This window comes from Muntiacus reevesi, chromosome 1 (genome assembly GCF_963930625.1).
Source record: "Muntiacus reevesi chromosome 1, mMunRee1.1, whole genome shotgun sequence".
NCBI classification, from domain to species: Eukaryota; Metazoa; Chordata; class Mammalia; order Artiodactyla; family Cervidae; genus Muntiacus; species Muntiacus reevesi.
In genome coordinates this window covers 34,368,821-34,392,556 of record NC_089249.1, presented here as the reverse complement: position 1 = coordinate 34,392,556, position 23,736 = coordinate 34,368,821, and the positions used below count along the sequence as shown (strand labels likewise).

The following is a 23,736-nucleotide window of genomic DNA, read 5'->3' as shown; positions in this document are numbered from 1 at the left end:
AAAGGACATAGACCACTAGCAGCCTTATGTTCCTGCTGGTGAATATTAGCCCTACACTGAACACTAAAAGAGACAAATACGTCTTTATCTAACCCCCCTTTTCCCCAGAAAAGTGTTAAAATTTATTAATATCTTAAAAGAAAAAAATCAGTTAACAACTACTGGATCTAGAATAGTTCCATATTTACGAGTTTTACTGCATGAGGTAAGTTTTAATCAACATTTCAAATAATCAAAGTAGTATAATTTCTTGTAAGAATTATCAGTATTTCCCTTTCCAGGCAAACTATTGAAAACATTAGGTGACTGCCTCAATTAGAAACAGATAAAGAAACACCTTGAGAACAGAACCCCCTAAAAGGAGTGACTGCTATTTAAACATGAACTTTCGCAAAATCATTCTTGTGTTTGAGACAAATTTACTTAAAAGAACTGGCATAAATAAGTAAAGAAATAGAAAAGCAACACATGACTATGTCTTCATTTTAATTACACAGTCTCAAGCTAATTTTAAAAAGACCCTTGTGGAGCCTTACCTTTTAATGTATGTTAGCATAATGTAGGCAGTTCTTGAGTAAAACTCCAGAGATTCTGAGATTCTGATTGAGGAGCTCAGAATTGGGGTTTAAGAGTTTTTTTAAAAAAAAAAAAAAAAACAAAAACATATTTCCTGGAAGAGTGGATGAGAAAAGACAACTTGAAAGGAATTCCTTTGTAGTTGCATAAAGCTATTCAAAGTGTCTTTAAGAAAATCTCTAGTCAATGTCATATATTTCTCATCTGTTTCTTTCAGGGTCTTTAGTGTAAAATCTTTGCCTGATAGTTGGCATCTTTGATGTCAGTTTTATGGAAGGTTATCTTCTGCACATTCCAGCAACCCCTCCCATTCACTCTGACTTCAAACTCTAATCAGTAGGAAATCTGGATACCACTTCTTTTTTCTTTTTCCTAAAGGTACAGCTATTCAGTTGCATACCAAATCCTCCTCTCTTCAGTTAAATCTTTTTGAATCTAGTCATCCCTCAGGGCTTTTATTCATCGAAATGACCACGTTATCACAGCTGCAACTCATCTTAAGAACTATGTCTCAGAAAAACAGTAAGTAGCTAGTGACTCTCTGTACCCTGAACAAAAATAAAAGAATGATTTAAAGCCTAAATCTTATCAGGGCTTCCTCTGAAATTGTTAAGATGTTGGAATGTTAGCTTTTAATCTTTTGGGGGGAACTTTTAAAAATTGACTTGGATTGAAGGGCAAAATATTTGGGCACATAAGCCATTTACTATCCAAAGATACTATCAGTTCAGTTCAGTCACTCAGTCATATAGAGGGTATATTTTCATATTTACATTTTTAAATGAATTAAATGATTCTTTGCTAACATGGTAAATCTTTTAAATGTGTTAGCATGTTATAGGCGATACTCAGTGCAGGGTTGTATGTGATCTTACATATAGTTCAGTTGTAAGACCTATAGATTTTCAATAGTCAATAATGAGTAATGCAAATAGGGAGATAGGTCTTAGAAATGATATCTAATTGGTTTTTATAACAGTGCTGGTGAGTTGTATCCTTGTTCATAGATAAAAACTTATAATTGTGAATATCGTGCACCGGAAGCAGTATATGTATTCAATTTGAAGACTGGTACTCATTCCATTGTTTGGCTTAAGAAATACATTACCAGTGGTTTTATAGCTCCCTGGGTTTCTACCTTGATCCCTTCCTCCTCTCTCCTTTGCAGAGTTAATCCATATCCTAAGCTCTGTAAAAACAGTTATCTTATTTTTCTTTGTAGTATGAATTCCTTAAAAATATTTCGTTCCACTTTTGAATATTATAACATGGAATCATACTGTGTATATGTTTCTATGACTTTCTTTTTCCCCCCAGTGTTGTTGCTGAGATTTAACTACATTGATACCTTTATAATTCATGCATTTTCATGCTGCATTTTAGTTCACTGTGTGAAGGTATTGAGCACAGCATAGTTACTCACTGTGGTACTGGTGAACATTTAGATTGCTCCCAATGTGCTTCGAGTATTACTCTCTAATAGTGTGAATAAAATTGTATGTGGCTTCTGGTGTGCATGAACAAGTATCCTTTTGGATGTACACGCTGGAGTGAATTGCTGGATCATGCTGTATGTGCTTGTTCAGCTTTCCGTGATGGAACCAAACCACCCTCCAAAGCGGATGTAAGCGTGTACATTGTACATTCTCCCTGGCAGATTGTATGGATTCTTGTTCTGCAAACCAACAAACTTGGTGGATGTAAAATGAAGTTTACTGTGGTATTAATTGTCCTGTTCATGATTTTCACTGAGTTTGAACCTCTTTTCATTTATTTAGAGGCCTCTTTGTTTTTTTCTCCTTTATGTTTAGTGGTTTGTCTTATTTCATGAGTTTTTTATTTTAATGTATTTCAGATGCAGAGCATCTGTTGATGATACATATTGAGAGCACTTTTTTCTTAGTATTTCCTTGAATTTTCATTCTCTTTAAGTTGAAAGTGTTAGTGGCTCTGTCATGTCCTACTCTTTGTGACCACATGGAGTGTAGCCTGCCAGGCTCCTCTGCCCGTGGAATTCTCCAGGCAAGAGCCCTGAGTGGGTTGCCATTCCCTTTTCCAGGGTATCTTCTCAGTCTGGAAATCAAACCCGAGTTTCCCTCATTTCAGGTTTCTCCCCCATTGCAAGCAGATTCTTTACTGTCTGGGGGGGATGCCCAAAGCTGATTTGGATGACAGATATTATTTTTGTGTTTTAATGTAGTTGTGCTAGTTTCTTATGACTTCTACAACAAATGATCACAAACCCAGTGGCTTAAAACAACAGACACATTTATTCTCTTTAAACTTAAAACTGTGGAGGTCAGAAGCATGAAATCAGTTTCACTGGTGCAAAATCAAGGTTTCAGCAGGCCTCACTCCCTCCAGAGACTTTAGGGGAAAGTCGCTTTCTTTTCCTTTTCCTGCTTCTCGAGTTGTGTTTCTTGGCCCTTGGCCTCTTCCTCCACATGCAAAACCAACAACTTAGCCTCTTGTTTCTGTCCTCACAGGGCCTCCTGCTTCTGTTCTTAGATTTCCCTCCACTTCCCTCTTACAAGAAACCTTGTGATGACATTTAGGGCCACCCAGATAATCCAAGACAATCTTGCCATCTCAAGATCCTTAATTTAATCACTCCTGCCAAGTCCCTTTTGTCATATAACAGTTCACAGGTTCTAGGGATTATGGTATACTATCTTTGGGGCCCTTTTTTAGTTGACTATAGTAGATAAATTTATGTTCTGCTTTTTTTTTTAACTTTGGACTAGATGGGAGTGTGCTATGTTGTTGAATCTTCACAGGTTAGATTGCCTGAATGATTTGTTAATTATCTCTTTAGATCACTGTTGATCAGAAATGAGTGACAAAACAGTTCTGCCCTTTAATAAGGGAAAGTTCTTTCTCTATCATCTACTTTTTATGCTAAATGTAGGGACATACATACATACATTCATATGTATGTATATATATGTAAAAATATGTATGTAAAAATGTATGTGTGTATATATATATATAAATGTATCTTTTTTATAAATGTATCTTTTCCAATTTCTGGACTCCTGCATAGAAATTAGTAAAGTGTCAAAATCCTGGGGCTGAGATCTCCAGTGAGTTCACACTTACTTTTCCATGTAAGTTCTGTTCTGTGACAAAATCTAAGTAAGGAATGAAGGAAGTGATGCAAAGGCATTTTGCAATCTCTTTGCCTGATGATTCATTAACTTTAAGTTTATAGTAACAAAAAAAAGCTTTTGGTTTTGTATGTGAAAATAAGTTAGGATGTCAATGGGCTAACACACAGGCCACACAGGTTCTACTGCCAATAAAGGAAGAAACTGAAAAGCTGATGCTCTTTGAACCATTGGAGGGGAATACAGAAGATTGATGCTTGATAAGCATGGAAGTGGAAATAGGAGTGGAGTGAGTCGGAGTCAAGAAACCATAAGCACAAGAATTGCTTAAGTATTTCAGTTTGCATTTTAGTTCATGGTAGAAGTTATTGAGTTTTAAAAATCAGGTGGTTTTCTTTTTTTAAAATTTACTTGTTTATTTTTGGCTGCACTGTCTCCATTGCTGCATGGGCTTTCTCTAGTTGTGGCCAGCGGGGGCTCCTCTCTAGCTGTGGTGCATAGCTTCTCATTGCAGTAGCTTCTCTTGTGAAGCGTGGTCTCTAGTTGCTCTGCAGCATGTGGGATCTTCCTGGACCAGGGATCAAACTCGTGTACCCTGCATTGGCCGGCAGATTCTTAACCACTGGACCACCAAGGAAGTCCCATCTGGTCGTTTTCTTAATTTAAATCTCTTTGCTCTAATCATTTGCATTTTATACGACTTACTCTTTCTTTTGAGACAGAAAAGTAAGATTTTGTTCTTCTGGCTTCTGTTCTTACTTTGAAGATTGTGGGAAGACTTAGAAAAGTACCAGCACAGCACTGCTATAATTGACAAACAAAATACTGATGTCACGCCCTTCTAATAGATCTCTAGTGTTCTTATATTGGGCAAAAAAATTTCTATCTTGGTAATAGCTATGCAAAGTGGTAAAGGGGAGACAAGTATGTTATGTAGTTCGTGCTACATAATATTTGATTTTTATATTTGAGTTTTGTGGGATGAATTGTATGAATGTCATGATCATAATAAGTGAAGATTATTAACTTCTGTGATTAGAATATAAAAACAATTCAAGGATGCAAGGATTGCTCAAGCACAAATAAGTGGGGCTACATCAAACTAAAAAAGTCTGCACAGCAAAAGAAACCATCAGAAAAATGAAAAGACAATCTATTGAATGGGAGAAAATATTGGCAAGTTATATGATAAAGGGTTAATATCAAAATTATATAAGGAACTCAAACAACTAAATATAAAAAAAAAAAAACAGTCTGATTAAAAGATAGGCAGAAAATCTGACTAGACATTTTCCCAAAGAAAACATACTGATGGTCACCAGGTGCATGAAGAGACTGTAAACATCATTAGTCATCAGGGAAATGAAAATCAAAACCACAGTGAGCTATATCACCTCACCCCTGTTAGAATGGCCACTGTCAAAAAAGACAAGAAATAATGAGTTGGTAAGGATGTATAGAAAAGGAAAGAACTCTGTGCACTATTAATGGGAATATAAATTGGAGCAGGCACAGTGCAAAACAGTAGGTAGCTGTGTCAAAAAATTAAAAATACAACTACCTTGTAATTCACTTATAGTTCCAGTTATGGGCATATATCAAAAGGAAATGAAATCCCATTCTTGGAAAGTTATCAGCATCCCTGTAAATGCTGTAAATCATTTCAGCATTATTTATAATAGTCAAGAAATGGAAATAACCTAAGTGTTCATTGACAGATGAATGAATAAAGATGTGTACACACACACACACACACACACACACACACACACGCACAGTAGAATATTACTCAGCTATAAAGAAGAAGCACAGGTGGCTTAGTGGTAAAGAATCTGCCTGCCAATGCAGGAGACGCAAGTTTAGTCCCTGGATCTGGAAGATCCACTGAAGAAGGAAATGGCAACCCTCTTCAGTATTCTTGCCTGGGAGATCCCATGGACACAGGAGCCTAGTGGGCTACAGTCCATGGGGTCGCAAAAGAGTCAGACATGACTTAGCAACTAAATGTAAAAGAAAAATATCTTGCCCTTTATCATAGCCTGGGTGGAGCTTGAGGGTATTATGCCAAGTAAAAGAAGTCGGACAGAGAAGACAAATACAGTCTGATCTCTCATATGTGAAATCTTAAAAAAAAAAAAAACAAACAAAAAAACCTACAGAGAACATATTGATGGTTATCAGAGGCAGGGGATGGGGCATGGGAGAAGTAAAGATTTTAAAAAATGCTTTCTGGTTTTGATTCATCTGTGTATGTGTGTTTCTACTGGGTTAGCAAGAAAGTTCATTTGGGTTTTATTAGCATGCATCTTCCTAGCCCAAAACTGTAAAACTGTAAGATTCAGCCATGTTTATTCTCCCTCAGTACTGTATGATGCTAAGTTCACTGTTGGAAAACTCTTAGGAAGATCTTCAAAAACTGACATGAATATGTAAAAGAATGAATCCAGGATTTATATAGATATTTTGGGTTGGCCAGAAAGTTCATCATCTTATGGAAAAACCCAAATGAACTTTTTGCCTAACCCTATATATCTATATAAATCCTGGATTCATTCTTTTACATATTCATGTCAGTTTTTGAAGATCTTCCTAAAAGGTTTCCAGCAGTGAACTGCACATCATACAGTACTGAAGAAGAATGAACGTGGCTGAATCTTAGCAGTTTTTGGCTAGGGAGGATGCATGCTAATAAAAATTGAAAATTAAAAAAAAAAAAGGAAAATGCAGCCATAGGTGGCTAAGGATATAGGAGTTAGGGAAAACACAAAAGTATTCTCTGAAAATCGACTGACTTTATGAAATCTACAATAAGAATATATACATTATTACTTATCAAATATGTCCTATACATTCTTATATCATTGTTATACTACACATATATACACATATACCCCTTCTGTCTGGAGAGTCCACTGTTAAAACATTTACAACCATATCACTACTTATATGAACACATAAAATATAACAAAGCAATGTATGAGCTAAAAGTATGTGCTAAATAAAACTGCCATACATATGTCATCAGAAGTGAGATTTGTGACAAGAACAAGAATTTGACAAAAAATTATCAAAGCCTACCTAGTTTCTGTGAATAGCCTAAATTTGTTCTAAACTTCCTAGTAGTGAATGTGAAAAGCAAGACCCCAATGGATTGCTATTTCATAATTATTAGATGAAACAATGTCAGTTACTTAGTAGAAACTATTTTTGATCCTTCCTCTATCCAAGTAGGGAACTTAGATAAAAAAATTTTACAATTTTAAGAAGCATTCAGAATAACTTGACTACCAGTATAATGAGTAATTCCAGTTATTCCTGCCCTAAAGATGGGACCAGAAAGGATGGATGATAAGTCTCTTGAATATATGCTTGATCTCCTGGGATTTAAAGCAATGTGTTGGGGTTTGGAAGAAACATTCTTCTCCAAAAAGCAAAAAGATATATCAACAATATTATACCCTTGGCAAATTCCATCAAATTGCTTTGACTCTGTGGGCTGAAAATGTCAATATTTATTATTGACATTGACATTATAATTTATTATAATAAATTAATAATTTATATTGATTTATATTAATATATATTTAATTTATATTGATAATAAATAAATAATTATATTATTGGCATTGACATTCTAATTATTAAATTATACATTGAAATTTCTTAATAATATAATGACTGAATATCCTATAATCCTTTCTACCAACAGCAATGAAGTGGCAGTTGAACATTCCTTGGTGTAACAGAGTCACTGTTGGTTATGAATTAAAACATAAAACCAAAACCAACAGAACATGGAGAAACTGTCTTGTCTTCTAGTAATATTGTCCAGGAATTTTAGTGTAGGTAAATTCCACCCATATGCTCACCTCTGACTTACAGAGACATATTACTGAATTTTCAAGAATTCCAAAGTTCATTGGATTTTTTTTTTTTTTTGAGCAAAAAAAAGGACAATGCATTTGATTAGGGATTGCCTGTGAAATTTAGAGCTGCCACAAGAAAAGCATGAGTTAAATATTTCACCACGAATATCTGTTTTCCACATGTTTAAAAATACCACAGCAAGAAACAAATACTATGTGCCCCCAGATTTATACTCCTGATTATCATGATAATTATCATGCAGTTTGCAAGTAAGGGATTCCAGCCTTCCAATTTTTGATCAGAAATAACACACCCATTGTTGAACAAATGCTTTATTTTTACCAAGTCATAAAGGATAGCATTTCTGATAGACAAACCATTAAGGCCACAAGTCAGATGGAATAATTCAATATCTAGCTAGATAAACAAGAGGTAAAAAAAAAAGGAACCTTGAGTTTCTGCTAGAAACTTCTCTTTTAAACAAAGAACAAGTGATGGTGTCCACCCGCTCATCTGAGCTTGGTGGGAGGGAAGTAGGGCAGAGGACAGTGGAGACATGATTTTGAGAGTAAGAGACACATGGCCTGGTTCCGAAAAGTTAATATAAAAAAAGCAAAGACTCACTTTTCTAGAACACGTGCTCTCCAGTACCATCCAGTATTTGCATGTTCTTTAACAATGTCAGCTTGAGATAGAGGAGACCTCCTGACCAGCTGACCAGATGTTTTACATCATACAAAAATAATTGATTTCATGCGTATGATTCATACATTAGCCAGAAAGGTTTCCTGTTTTATGTAAAATTCTAAATAGATTAGTAACAACCTCCAAGCATTACTTTTTTTGATATATATTTTTTTTTAATTTAAGGGTAATCACTTTACAGTATTGTGATAGTTTTTGCCATACATCTGCATAAATTGGCCATAGGTATACATGTGTCCCCTCCCTCTTGATTCCCCCTGCCACCTCCCTCCTCACACCATCCCTCTATGTTGTCACAGTTTTGGGTTCCCTGCGTCATACATCGACAATCCAAGTATTATTTTTGACTTGAAAGAAGAAGGCAGTAAATTCTCCCCACCATTCATTTATGTAGAATGAAACCTTAGAACTTCTCAAGATTCAGAGGTTTCAGTGAGGTGTGATGGGTAATTAATTGCCCCCCCAACTTTGTATATGGAGAACATCAAACATACTAAAAAGCTAAAAGAACTTTATGTTGAACACCATGTACATGTCAGCTAGATTCTACCATTAACATTTTATTGTTTAGTCACTAAGTCATATCCGACTCTTGTGACCCCATGAACTATAGCCCACCAGGCTCCTCTGTCCATGGGATTTCCCAGGAAAGAATACTGGAGTGGGCTGCCATTTCCTTCTCCAGCGGATCTTCCTGACCCAGGGGCTGAACCCATGTATCCTGCCTTGCAGGTGGATTCTTTACCTCTGAGCCACCAGTTCAGTTCAGTTCAGTTGCTCAGTCACGTCCGACTCTTTGTGACCCTATGAACTGCAGCACGCCAGGCCTCTCTGTCCATCACCAACTCCCAGAGTCCACCCAAACCCATGTCCATTGAGTCGGTGACGCCATCCAACCATCTCATCCTCTGTCTTCCCCTTCTCCTCCTGCCCTCAATCTTTCCCAGCATCAGGGTCTTTTCAAATGAGTCAGCTCTCCGCATCAGGTGGCCAAAGTATTGGAGTTTCAGCTTCACCATCAGTCCTACAAATGAACACCCAGAACTTGTCTCCTTTAGGATGGACTAGTTGGATCTCCTTGCAGTCCAAGGGACTCTCAAGAGTCTTCTCCAACACCACAATTCAAAAGCATCAATTCTTCGGCACTCAGCTTTCTTTATAGTACAACTCTCACATCCATACATGATCACTGGAAAAACCATAGCTTGGACTAGACGGACCTTTGTTGACAAAGTAATGTCTCTGCTTTTTAATATGCTGTCTAGGTTGGTCATAACTTTTCTTCCAAGGAGTAAGCGTCTTTTAATTTCATGGCTGCAGTCACCATCTACAGTGATCTTGGAGCCCAGAAAAATAAAGTCAGCCACTGTGTTCACTGTTTCCCCATCTCTTTGCTATGAAGCTATGAGACTGGATACCATGATCTCAGTTTTCTGAATGTTGAGTTTAAGCCAGCTTTTTCACTCTCTTCTTTCACTTTCATCAAGAGGCTCTTTAGTTCTTCTTCACTTTCTGCCATAAGGGTGATCAGTTTTCATTCCAATTCCAAATAAAGGCAGTGCCAAAGAATGCTCAAACTACCACACAATTGCATTCATTTCACACTCTAGTAAAGTGATGCTTAAAATTCCCCAAGCCAGGCTTCAGCAATATGTGAACTGTGAACTTCCAGATGTTCAAGCTGATTTTAGAAAAGGCAGAGGAACCAGAGATCAAATTGCCAACATCCGATGGATCATCAAAAAAGCAAGAGAGTTCCTGAAAAACATCTATTTCTGCTTTTATTGCCTATGCCAAAACCTTTGTGTGGATCACAAACTGTGGAAAATTCTGAAAGAGATGGGAATACAAGACCACCTGACCTGCCTCTTGAGAAACCTGTATGCAGATCAGGAAGCAACAGTTAGAACTGGACATGGAACAACAGACTGGTTCCAAATAGTAAAAGGAGCACGTCAAGGCTTTATATTTTCACCCTGCTTATTTAACTTCTGTGCAGAGTACATCATGACAAACGCTGGGCTGGAGGGAGCACAAGCTGGAATCAAGATTGCCAGGAGAAATATCAATAACCTCAGATATGCAAATGACACCACCCTTATGGCAGAAAGTGGACATTTTATAATGCTTGCTTATGCACATACCATAATAGCTCTCCAGTCCTTTATCTGTGCACTAATGTCTCTACATTTTTTGATGAATTTCAAAGTAAGTTGTGGATATGGACACAGTTTTCTGAAGTAATAATGCATATTACTAATAGAATTCAGTACTATGTTTCCAGCTAGTTATCTTTTAAGCTTGCTAGTCGAGAGATGGTTGGCTGAATTAAGTTCTTGTGGGGAGAAAAAGGTGCCAAAAATACAAGTGGTTGAGATTTGACTAAAACAGAACAGTTTTATTCAATTAATAATTGCTTTCAGTTATTCTTACCATGCTAGGCACTGCATATTTACTATTTGATTTGACCCTTACAACAGCCTCATAAATTTATTTTATTACTTTCACATTCTTTGTGAGAAAATGGAGGTTTACAGAGGTTAATCACTCATCCATGGTATACAGCAAGGCTGGAATTTACATCCACATGTGTTGGACTTTGACTTGCATTTCTTTTTTCTAAACCAGCATCTTAATAATAGAAAACAAATTGAGGTATTCCCCTGTTTATTTAAAAATATACCTAAAATAGATATCATGCTTTCAAAATTACCTGAGAAGAACATCTATTTTTTTCTGGTTGTGGATATGACACTTAGACAAGGTTTTCTACACATTCCTCCTTAGTCGTATCCATCTCTGTGTGACTCTATGGACTGTAGCCCAACAGACTCCTTTGTTCATGGCGATTCTCCATGCAAGAATACTGGAGTGGGTTGCCGTTTCCTCCTCCAGGGGATCTTTCTGACCCAGGGATAGAACCCGCATCTGTCTCGCCTCCTGCATTGGTAGATGGGTTCTTTACCACTAGCGCCACCTGGGAAGCATCTGTAAAAATAATACCGCTCTCAATTTGTGGAACCTATTTTTTTCTGTTCTCTATATACTGATACCAAAGTATTTGATATTAAATAAAAGCTAATTTCTTGTTTTATTGGAATATAGTTGATTTCTGGTATACAGTAGAGTGATTTGAATACACACACACACACATTCCTTCCCTCTTCTTTCCCATTATGGTGTATTACAGGATATTAAATATAGTTCATGTGCTGTACTGGTTGCTGGACCTTATTGTTTAGAAACCTAGTTCCTATTATTAGTATTGAAACCTGACAGTTGTCTCTTAAAGGGATTATTTCTAGTATAAAATTTACTGTTCAGAATATCTTAATTTTTCTCTCAATTATTAATATCTTAATTTTCCTCTCAATTATGTGTGTGTGCACACACACAGTAGTTATATGTGCTTTTAAAAGCTGTTTAAACCTGTGGTTAGCATTGATGAGTTAAATTATTATTATAAACATTACCGTCTCTTTTTAGCTATAAATGTTCCTAAGAGAAATACTGCTTATATTAACCTGGGAAAAGTACTTTTTCTTTAGATCATTAAATTTTGTTACCAATATTTCCTTTAATTGATTCTGAGATTCAAGAGGAGGAGAAACAATGTAATTTCCACTGGGGGAATTCATTTCAGATGTAAGCTTTCTTTCATTGAATTCTAGCAAAGAGACTTCTAACAGAGCTTCAAGTCTTTTTTTTTTTTTTTTTTTCATAACCTGGGCAGGAGACTAACCCTTAACATATGAACATATAATTATGATTATTGAGCTAATGTCCTTGAATATGTTATGAATTAACTTGCCACATAGAGTTATGTCAGTTAAATCCTACCTGAAGTGATGCCATATACAGTTGAATAATCGAACAGCATTTTTGAAATATTTTGCAAAGAATAAATGAGCGTGTGTTTTTTGTTGTGTGTTTAGAGAATATACATCCCTTCATTCTCAGGTCTGTGCTATGTTACTTATGCCCATGATTTACATTCCCACGCAGAATTATGTATAATTCTGTAAGTAACTTAGTAAGTTATGGAGTCCTAAAGGAAAGAGTTGCATGTTTTGAAGTAATTAAGATATTCTTGATTTAAAGAAGCGCTCAAGTGTAAGGGGAAAAACTTAGAAAGATTTCCTTTTCTCTGTCTTTGAGAAGAAGACCCTTAAACAACAACAGAATCAGTTTTGAAAAACCTCTTAGTCCTCCCCACCTACCCCCACCCTTCCTTTATAACAACAAAAAATGGAACTTGAAAAGGCTTTTCATGATTCATCTCTCCAACAGCTTGCCTTTCTCCTTTGTCACCAAAGTAAGCAGTTCTTTCCAGATCTAATCTTCCGCCAGAAGCCACAAAGTTGGCTTCTTGAAATCTCGGAAGTGCTCGATTCTCAAATAATTAATTGAAAACAAATAAATAAAATGTGTAAGGCTTTAAGATTCTGTCAATGAGTCATGTTCTTCCAAAATAGTCTGTCAACAGTTGCAGTGTTCCTGATGATAATTGTGAGAGAGGAATAATTAACTTCAGGAATTATGCTTCATGTAAATTTTTATTTTAAAGTGCTCTTAGGAATAGGGATGGTTTATTACTTTTGACAGCTTGATCTGTATGAATAAACAGGGGAGCCATGTTTAGAGGCAGCCTGCTAAATTGGAAGGAGCAATGACTCCGAAGAGGATACTGAGAAAATAAATATAGTGATAGTTATAATGAGACCTAAACACCCTAGGTAGCTATTTTCATTTTATACACCTCCATCAGATCAAGCTTCTGGAAACACTTATATTGCATCACAAATATTGGATTCAGAGCCCATAATTCTACTCATTACAATTACTGCCTCCAGTGAGCCCCTGATTACTTATTTTTTCTTTATTCCCTTTCTTTCTTTTTCTCTCTCCCCTTCCTTCCTGCTCTCCTTCCTTCTTTTCTTTCTCTCTGTATATTTCTTTCTCTCTGCCCCTCTTTTGTTCTTTCTTTCTTTCTTTCCTTCTTTTTTTATATTTTTAGTACACATCATAGTTCTTGACACTCAATAGTTCAGTTCCGCTCAGTTATGTCTAACTATTTGCGACCCCATAGACCACAGCACGCCAGGCCTCCCTGTCTATCACCAACTCCCATAGTTTACTCAGTCTCATGCCCATTGAGTCGAGGATGCCATCGAACCATCTTACCCTCTGTTGTCCCCTTTCCTCCTCCCGCCTTCAATCTTTCCCAGCATCAGGGTCTTTTCACATGAGTCAGTTCTTCGCATCAGGTGGTCAAAGTATTGGAGTGTCAGCTTCAGCATCAGTCCTTCCAATAAACACCCAGGACTGACCTCCTTTAGGATGGACTGGTTGGATCTCCTTGCAGTCCAAGGGACTCTCAAGAGTCTCTTCCAACACCAAAATTCAAAAGCATCAATTCTTCGGCACTCAGCTTTCTTTATAGTCTAACTCTCACATCCATACATGACCACTGGAAAAATCATAGCCTTGACCAGATGGACCTTTGTTGGCAAAGTAATGTCTCTGCTTTTTAATATGCTGTCTAGTGTCTTATTGACACTCAATACGAGCTCAATAAATATTGGATGTAGTTCTCAATATTAAAAATTGCCTACAAATGTACTATACAAATGTTGATTGTAACTGTAAAAATTTCCAGGAAAGAATACTTTACATCTAAATATACTACCTACTTTGAAGTATAATTTAAGTGACATTTCTTCTCTTGGTTATCAGAGCAAATTTTAATGGAGTAATGATATGCTATGAAATCCTTATAAGCACCAGGAAAGTATCAATATTTAGAGGGGCTGTGTTTTAGTATTATTAATGCAAATGTAAAAAGTTCCTCTTTTTAGGACTCGCAAATCATTTCCAGGTCCAAATTTTGGCGTGTGAATTTTTGCCTAGGCTTTCGGTTAATTGAAAAGTCAGCCTTTTGAGTTTTCTCATGCATTTTCCTCACTATCTTCATAAAAGAGCTAGAACTAATTACACTCCTTTGAAAATGTTTGCTTGTGAATTTTCAACATTTACTAAAACTCCTAGTATCTCATGGCCAGGTTTTTTAACCTATACTCTTGCTTGGAAAAATGGCAATTAGCTGAGTTTGACCTCTGATTTTTCAGGTGACATGGCAGTACTTCTTCAGAGAAATAGTGGAACCCTGGTTTCTGTTCCTGCTAAGTATTTTTCATTCTTAAAAAGTTTTAAGTCTTAAGGTAGCTGACATAGTTAACACAAGTTTTGAAACATTGAAAATGGTACTTTTGCTTTATTAGAAGTATATCCAATACTATGTGCTATAAAAGGTTCATTACAGTGATTCCTAATGGATGCTCTGTTTTTATGGGCATAATATGATTGTATTGCCACCATCCTCCTCCTCGATCCATACCAAAGTTCATATATTTATTTCTACTTAAATTCCTTTCCATTTGTTCTCCTGTGATATACCATGACACACCTCATATCTCTGGTTGAGGGTCAAAATTTAAAAATCACCCCAAGTTAGGAGTCAAAAGGAAGGAAAAGGAATTTCATCACATAAAAACATTTTGGTTGCTCATGATATCATCCAAATCTTGGTCCTTTGAACTTATGACCAAACATGAGCACATATAGAAAATGCTTTCCTGAGGCCAGCATGGCAAAAACTGTGGGTGGAAAGTGATTCAGATTACACAGAGGACTCTTGGATCAGAGATTTCTGCAGCTGGGATTGCTTAGAAGATTCTCGCCATTACTTGAAATCTTTTTTCTCTGTAATAGTTGGACTTTGTATAATGAAACCTTCAAATGATTTTTAGTTTACTAGTGTAGTGCAGCAAAGAGGCTGGGAATTATACAAGAGTGCAAAATCAAAAAGGCGGGATCTAAACCTGAAGTCCCTGGATGATTAAAGGACTTGGTTTTGTCAAGATTTCATCATCATGTTCTGAGTCCTTTTCATCAAGGCTGACAAGAGCGAATATCTGAGGAAATTTTTTCTTTTGGCAACAGGGCTGGCAATAAAGATAAGTTCATTTGTCCATGAAGTTCTTGCTCTTGCTTTCTGGCCTCATTTTAATAGCTGCTAGGCCAAATACCCCACTATCTTTGAAGAGAACATGCATTTTGGGTCTTCTTGGAGATGTGTTGGTGGCCAAGCAATAAGATGAATTTGGCAATTAGTGTCAATGCTGTAAAATGACAGAGTTAATTGTAGAAAAATACAAGGTAGAAAGCCAAGTCAAAGCAATTGAACATCTCCTTGCTTGAATGGTATTTGTTAGCTATGTAACAGAAGCCCTATGACTTCAAGTCTTTTAAAGTTATTTACTGAATTTCTTTATCAGTCACATAATAAAGCATCCAGGATTGAAAAGTATTCCACTTACGGATGAACTGCTATTTATATTAGGTCTGGTGTGGTTTAATATGACCAATTATGTCTGCTAAAAGTTGGTTCTTAAGAACTAAGAGTATTTGCAAAGTTAACAGAATTTATTATTAAAGAAATGACTTGATTAATTGCAAGTCTATTAGGAATTAATTTCTGTAACTTGGTCTATTCACCATTTCTGTCTCATGGAAAATTTTCCTCCAAATATTTGTTTTATATTGCATAACTTCTCTCTCTCTTTTTTTAAGCATTGATTTGCCCAGAAGCTATTCCACTCAGCTTTAAAACCATGGGAGAAGAGTAAAGAGAGGACTATTCGTGAATAACATTTTCCACCATATTCTTACAAAGATAAGTTCTAGGGGGAGAAACTAACTAAAGGAAGCTATTGAAAGAAAACTAGCACAGACAGTGAAAACAGAACAGCATTCAAGCTATGAAATGAAACCATAGGGGAAATTTTCTTCACTGACCTCTCCCTAATCAACTTATATACCTAGTCAGTGCTGTCCAGTCTGTTGAAAATAAAAACTGATGCTCATCAGCTGTTCCCAAACCTCCACTTGCTGCTCCAGCAAGTGTGTTTGTTCCCACCTTTACTTACTACTGTAATCATATAATTTAATTAAAAGTATATTAACTATTGAAATATAAACAAAACATAGTTGCTATTTTTATTAAAAACATTAAACACGTTCTTTGAAAAACTTGACGAAGACCAAGTGGATATAGCTTGTATGTTGAATGAGATGTTGTCATCGTCCTTGTGGTGCTCAGTCAAGTCTGATTCTTTGTGATGCCACGGACTGTAGCCCACCAGGCTCTTCTGTCCATAGGATTCTCCAGGCGAGAATTCTGGAATGGGTTGCCACTTTCCACTCCAGGGGAATGTCCCAACCAGGGACTGAATGCACCATTTCTTGTGTCTCCTGCATTGGCAGGTGGATTCTCTACTACTGAGCCACCAGGGAATTCCAAATTAGGTGTAGCTGATATAATTGTGAAATACTTGGAGAACTGTAAAGGTCAAATAGCCTTGTTGCGTTACAGATGTTTAGGTTATCTTCTTTTTAAAGATGACTTGGGATACCAAATAGGAGACCTGTACCTTATAGTCCTGTCCTTTATAAAAGACTGGTGAATAAGTGTATGAATAAAGAATATTTCAAGTTAAAACCAAATATATATACATATATATTATATGTATATTGAATTTGGTTAAATGATTTCCTGCTCTACATAACTCAACTGCATTGACTGATTTTTTGTTGTTGTTAACCAACTACCAGTCCTGGTCACTTGCATAACAAGACATTTGCTGTATTAAACCTATGGGATCCCCATGGACTGTAGCCCACCAGGCTCCTCTGTCGATGGGATTCTCTGGCCAAGAATACTGGAGTGGGTTGCCATGCCCTCCTCCAGGGGATCTTCCCGACTCAGGGATTGAACCTGAGTCTGATGTTTTGCAAGCGGATTATTTACCGTCTGAGCCACCAGGGAAACCTGTAATAAATCTAAGCCTGACCAAATCCAACTGTGAGATGAGTCTTTTCCAGTTATATATAAAGTGGCAGAATGAAGCAGCTTGCAAAAAATAAATACATATAGTGTTTCTTTATTTGTATCTTTTTAAAACATTAAGATGAATCCCTTTTACTGCTCACAGCATCTCTTCTCAAATTCCCCGAACTCTACCCACATTCTTGGCTTAAACAATTGACTCAGAAACTCCAGAGAAGTGACCTGGTAAATATATATTTTTAACAAGCTCCCAAATGACCTTTTTTTTTCTGGAAAGTTTGGAAAGCACTACCTTATTTCTCCTTGTTGCTCTGAGTGTTATGACTACATAATCGATCATTTAACTGAAAACAAAAAATATTTTGTTATTTTAATGACTAAATTTATACATTGCACATGTGTTCTTTTTTTGCTTAGTTATGTCTGATTCTTTGCGATCCCATGGACTGTAGCCCACCAGGCTCCTCTGTCCATTCAGTTCTCCAGGCAAGAATACTAGAGTGGGTAGCCATTCCCTTCTCCAGGGGCTTTTCCCAAGTGAGTGATCAAACCCACGTCTCTGGCATTGCAGGCAGTTCTTTACTGTCTGAGCTACCAGGGAAGCTCTAAAAAATCCTGATATAGAAGAATATTTCTAACCCATACAGAAGCACAAATATTTTTGTTTCAAGATGACAGGACAACCATGGCATAGAGAACTTCCCTCTTCTTGTAGGTCTATATTTTCTGAAATGAGAAGATCATGCTTTACTTTGGAGAATGTGGGAAAGAAAAAAGCAAGTAGAAGTTAAGGATGAGAAAACTGAGTTTTAGATTTTAGTTTTAGAAGCAGATTCTGACACTCAGAGTTGAAAAATGCAAAATATTAGAGCCCAATTACACATACTCAAGCTGGCCTGGATATTACACACATTAAAATAAAATAATTGTTTCTCAGAGGACAAAATGGAAGCTAAGTGAGTATTTCAGAGATAAGCACTTCTCAACTTTCCGTGTAAAAGAAGAAGCTGATGTTTACATAGAAGAATCTATGTAAAAGCCATATGGAGCTGTATCTAATAAATATCCATTTAATCAAATGTCACTGTTTTTTTTAATGTTTTGTCATTTGATGCAGAGAACGTAGTTTTATTTCTTCAACAGCTGCTCTTTTTAAATGGGTGCAGCTGTCCTACAGTTTAATTGGCAACAAATTGCTTAATTTTTAGTCGGTTGCTTCTAGTCTTTCAAAAGCAATGTTTCTGTGGAAGGAAAAGGCTTGATTTCTTTTTCCTAGAAAGTGCAAAGTATGATATGAAGTAGAAATTAGGCAAACAAAAGTTTTTGCTTGATTTTTTTTATAAGCATAAGTGATTTGTCCTGTCTTTCTGGCCTAACCATCCTTTTCATATCACATTGATGAGAAGATCTGATGCCCAGACATTAGTCTGTTATCTCAAATCTCCCAAACACTGTAAGCTAGAGAGGATTCTGACAAATGACCTGAAAATGAGAAAAAATGATACCCATTAAATTTTAAATAGTATTTGCTTTGAGTGTTAACCAGCATCATAACCATATTTATGGTTTAAATTAAAACTTGGACTTTTCAATACATAGGAATACATTTATCTTAATGTGTTCAATTAAATTAAAATGTAAAAATATGCGTTGTCCTCTTCTATCTCCCTGTATTTTATTCCGTTTCTCCTGCATCATTTAAAAATCTACTTTCTGGCTTAGTTGCTGTGGATAACTCATGCTTTTCCATGCTTTAAAATTCAATCTCCTTTAAACTAAAAAAAAAAAAAAAGGAAGAAAAACTGGAGGAATGATAAACATCTAACATTTATCTCAGTTTGGGGGGATTTCCCTAGCCCAGTGGTTAAGACTTCTTCCAATGCAGAAGGTGCAAGTGCAATCCCTATTTGGGGAGCTAAGATCATACATACCTCCTGGCACCAAAATACAAAATTATAAAACAGAAGCAATAATGTAACAAATTCAGTAAAGACTTAAAAAAAACAAAACAACAACAAAAAAAGAACTTACAAATTTTTTCTTGGTTTCAACATCTTTTATTTCTCATAGCTTTTCATCCTGTAAATAGAACTGTGAATGCATAGGTGTAGAAATAATCTTAATTTCTTAAACCTTGATCTAAAAAGTACATAACACTCTTAATCTTTCATGTAAGTCTTGTCTAGAGAGCTCTGAATGTTTAGGTTTGCTGCATAAAACCTCCTAGACTGTTTCTTTACATTTCACATACCCACTTGACTCATTGTTTAGCTATGAGGTGTTCTTTATTAAAGACATGCTTTTTATATGAAGTATTTTCAAAGATCTTCTTGTGTGTGTATGCTGGAGTCTTGTTAAATGTTACCTAGGTATTTCTTAATTTCTTTGTACAGTTGGTGATGCAGACTTAATTCTATAACAGATGTGAATTTATATTTCCCCACTCCCTTTTAGCTACTGAGTTATTACCCATATTTAAACCTAGCAAGGAGCTAGTTACTGTGATTACCTTGAAACTTCTCATTTCTCAAAGGTATTTTATGCTTAATAGTTATACTGTGCTGTAGTGACATAGTATCTGACTCAGTAGCAAAGTTTCTTGTTTTTATTAATATATAATATCTTCCTTTACATTTTAATTTTTGTTTATTAAACACTGTTAGTTATAGTAAACTGAAGTAGATACAGATGTGTGTGTGTGTATGTTCAGTCACATGTGACTCTTTGTGACCCCATGGACTGTAGCCCATGAGGCTTCTTTGTCCATGGAATTTCCCAGGCAAGAGTACTGGAGCCATTTCCTTCTGCAGGGAATCTTTCTGACCTAGGGATCGAACACATGTCTCTGTGTCTCCTGCATTGGCTCTATGTCTATGCTCCTATCTATGTCTCTATATTTTTCCCCAAATCAATGACACTTTTATTTATAGTTTCCAGTCTTTGGGGGTAAGGGGAAATGTGACTTTTTGTTTACCTCTGATCTTTGCAAGAAAGGGGTTTCTCAGTAGAACTCAGCATGCTTGTGCTTTCTCATTTTAATGTTGATATCTGTTAATGGATAATGAGCTCCATTAAATTTAATAAACATTTCAGAAAACTTTTGATTTACTTTTGTTTTAACTCTCTGCCTTGTCTTTAACCACTCTTTATTTCATTGTTTGTTTTCTTATGATACCTAAGCTAAAACATAAATTTTGATATGTTCTTAATATTTAAGTGTGGCAGTAAATGTGAAACAATTTGTATTAATGAACATCATTAATAATAGTAATTGATGGTACCAAGTTGCAATCAGTCAGTTCTAAGTTGTGTTTAAAAAAGTACTGTTTATTCAAAGATATTTGCTCTCTTTTCCTTGTGTGTGTGTGTGTGTGTTGGTGGAGGTTGATTTGGGAAGAAAGGACTGAATCTTCAGAAAATCTCTTGCTCAGTCAGTATTAGTGTGCTTAAGCAATAGCAAGTGGAAGTGTTAGTCACTCAGTAGTGTCTGACTCTCTGTGACCCTATGGACTGTAGCCCATCAAGCTCCTCTGTCCATGGAATTCTCTAGACAGGAATACTGGAATGGGTTGCCATTCCCTTCTCCAAGGGATCTTCTCTACGTAGGGACCAAACCCAGGACTCCTGCATTGTAGACAGATTCTTTACCATCTGAACTATTAGCAAAGCCCTTCAAGCAATAGCAAAAAGTCATCGTATTCTATTGAGATCATACTTTATCTTTGGTGGCTCAGATGGTAAAGAATCAGCCCACAATGCGGGAGACACAGGTTCAATTCCTGGGTCGGAAAGATGGCCTGGAGAAGGGAATGTCAACCCACTCCGGTATTCTTGCCTGGGAAATTCCATGGCCAGAGGAGCCTGGCGGGCTATGGACAGGCTGGCAGGGAGGCCTGGCATGCTGCAGTCCATGGGGTCGCCAAGAGTTGGAGACCACTTGGCGACTGAACAAACACATTGAGATCATAAGAAGCGTGTGAAATTAGACAAATGTCAATTCTTGTATTCATTTCCTGGGACTCTATAACAAAGTACCACAGATTGAATGGCTTAAGCAGCAGAGAGCTATCGTCTCTCAGTTCTGCAGGACAGAATATATTGTAATTTATTTATTTTTAATTGAAAAGTGATCGCTTTACAATATTGTGTTGTCTCTGCCATACATTAACATGAGTCAGCCATAGGTACATATATGTCCCCTCCCTCTTGAAACTCCCACCCTTCTAGGTTGTCACAGAGCACCTGATCTGAGCTCCCTGCATCATACAACAAATTTCCACTGGCAATCTATTTTACATATGGTAATGTATATGTTTCCATGCTGCTCTCTCAATTCATCCCACCCCCTCCTTCCACCACTAGTGTCTGCAGGATTGGTCCCTTGGAAGAATTTTGAAGGCAGAGACTGTTCTATGTCTACCTCCTAGGTTTTTGAGGTTTCAGGCATTCCTTGACTTGTAGGCAGTGGTCTGCTTATGTTTTCACATCATGTTCACTCTGTGTGTCTGTTCCTGAGTCCAAATTTTTTCTGCATATAAGGATGCAGTCATATTGGATTATGCATGCATGTGTGTTCAGTTGCTCAGTTGTATCTGACTCTTTGTGACCCCATGGATTGCAGCCTGCCAGGCTCCTCTGTCCATTGAATTTTCCAGGCAAGAAAACTGAAGTGGGTAGCCATTTCCTCCTCCAAGGGATCTTCCCAACCCAAAGATCAAACCCTCGTATCCTGGGTCTCCTTCTTCGGCAGGCGTGCTCTTTTCCACTGAGTCACCTAAGGCCCACCCTAATGATCTCATCTGCAAAGACCCTATTTCCAAATAAGATCATATTCACAGTGCTGGAATTAGGACTTCAGTATCTTTTGGGGGGACAGGATGGGCCCAATTTAACCCATAATAGTTCTTGAATCATTACTTTGCTCCTTTGTGATACATTTTTAATTTTCTGAATGCATTCTATTTCTGTTATGAGTGCTCAGAGTGAGACAAAAAGTCCACTTGAGTGTATTGACTTATTTAGTGAGAAAACATGTTGAAGTTTCATGATGATTAAAAAATGAAGTTTCCTATTTTGTCATGCCTGTGCTGATATTGATATTTTATGAAAACTACTAAACTATAAGAATTTGCTTTTCTGCCTTTGCTATGAAATCTCTGTCTTCAGAATATATGATATTTATTTTCCTTTGTATGCTTTTTTTTTTTAATTTTACCATTAAGAGTTATTGCTCATTACTATCCTAATTTCAGGGCTTCCCAGGTGGCTTAGTGGTAAAGAATCTGCCTGCAATGCAGGAGATCCAGGTTCGATCCCTGGCTGGGGAAGATCCCCTGGAGGAGGAAATGGCAACCCACTCCAGTGTTCTTGCCTGGAAAATCCCATGGACAGAGGAGCTTGGCAGGCTACAGTCTATAGTGTCACAAAGGGTCAAACATTACTGAAGCGACTTAGCATGCATGCATCCTAATTTCATACATTTATCTCTTTTATAATATGGCAGGCTATGGAGTGCAAAGATTTATTTTTTTCTGTGTTAGCAAAAAATAAATAATCTAATAAATTTTGATGACACTCTGAAACAACTGAGGCAGTTGTGGCCGGAACAACTAGATGAAGGACTTTACCCCACTAATACCTAGATACTCCTGGTTGTGATTTTTTTTGGTATTTCATCATTTCTCTAAATAAAATGCAAGGTATAGTTGTTGTTGTTTTTTAAATATCACAACTCTAAATTCTAATTTTACCCAGTTTCTGTCAGGCCTTTAAAATACATTTGCCCTCATATTTATATTGATATAGTGATATATATTTACTGGGATTAGCAATTCTAGGCTCCTGGTACATATGTATTTCCTGTTTTTAAAAGTGAAAATATAATCGTATAGTGTTTTAGGAACTGGCTGCTTTTGAGGGGTCACCTAATCACAGATATTAAAAACATATGTTTGTTTGAGATCAAGCTCTATGTGTAGAAACTCTCAGAGGATTTTTTTAGGTTTTAGTATGTTTAAGGTTTTTTTAATAATCTCTTTTCTGATTGTTGAAGTAATCCATGCTTATTAAACAAATTTTGGAAAATGCAGAAAAGTATATTGGGGAGAGTACTTGCAATTCAACCATAATGTAGTTACTCTTAAATATTATTGGTGATGTACAGGTCTGTGAATGTGAGTACACATGCCTATGAATAGATCTAAAAGATTTTTTTAAATAAAAAATGTAAGTCATGACTCACACAGTTATAAAATGATTACCTGCCAAATATTTCATTTATCTAATTAAGGAGGGAACAGATAAGATATGGCAACTGATTCATAGGAGAAGTAAAAGTGTCCCACATTCATTGTCAGATAGAGTATGATGGAATCAATTTTTTCAAAATGGAAAACTGATCACTGTCTATAGGGCAAGAATCAGCTGCAGTCTAATGGACAGAGCATGCATTTCTCTTAGGATCAGTGTTCGGACAGTAACTTGCATTGCTATCAGTTTTCTGTTACTTAGGATTTATAAAATGGCTTCAAGACAGTGGAATCCAGAGGTATCCAGATGTGTGAGCTGAGCTGG

General features: G+C 36.5%; 1 protein-coding gene and 1 non-coding gene across 2 annotated transcripts in view; both read left to right on the top strand.

The window, feature by feature from the left end:
• The window catches only part of PDE3A (phosphodiesterase 3A), a 355,000-nt gene that overhangs the window by 113,446 nt on the left and 217,818 nt on the right, over window positions 1-23,736 (top strand). The gene's annotated exons all lie outside the window — the stretch shown is intronic.
• On the top strand, window positions 22,420-22,490 carry TRNAC-GCA (transfer RNA cysteine (anticodon GCA)). The gene has a single exon. It is a non-coding gene; the product is annotated as a tRNA-Cys (tRNA).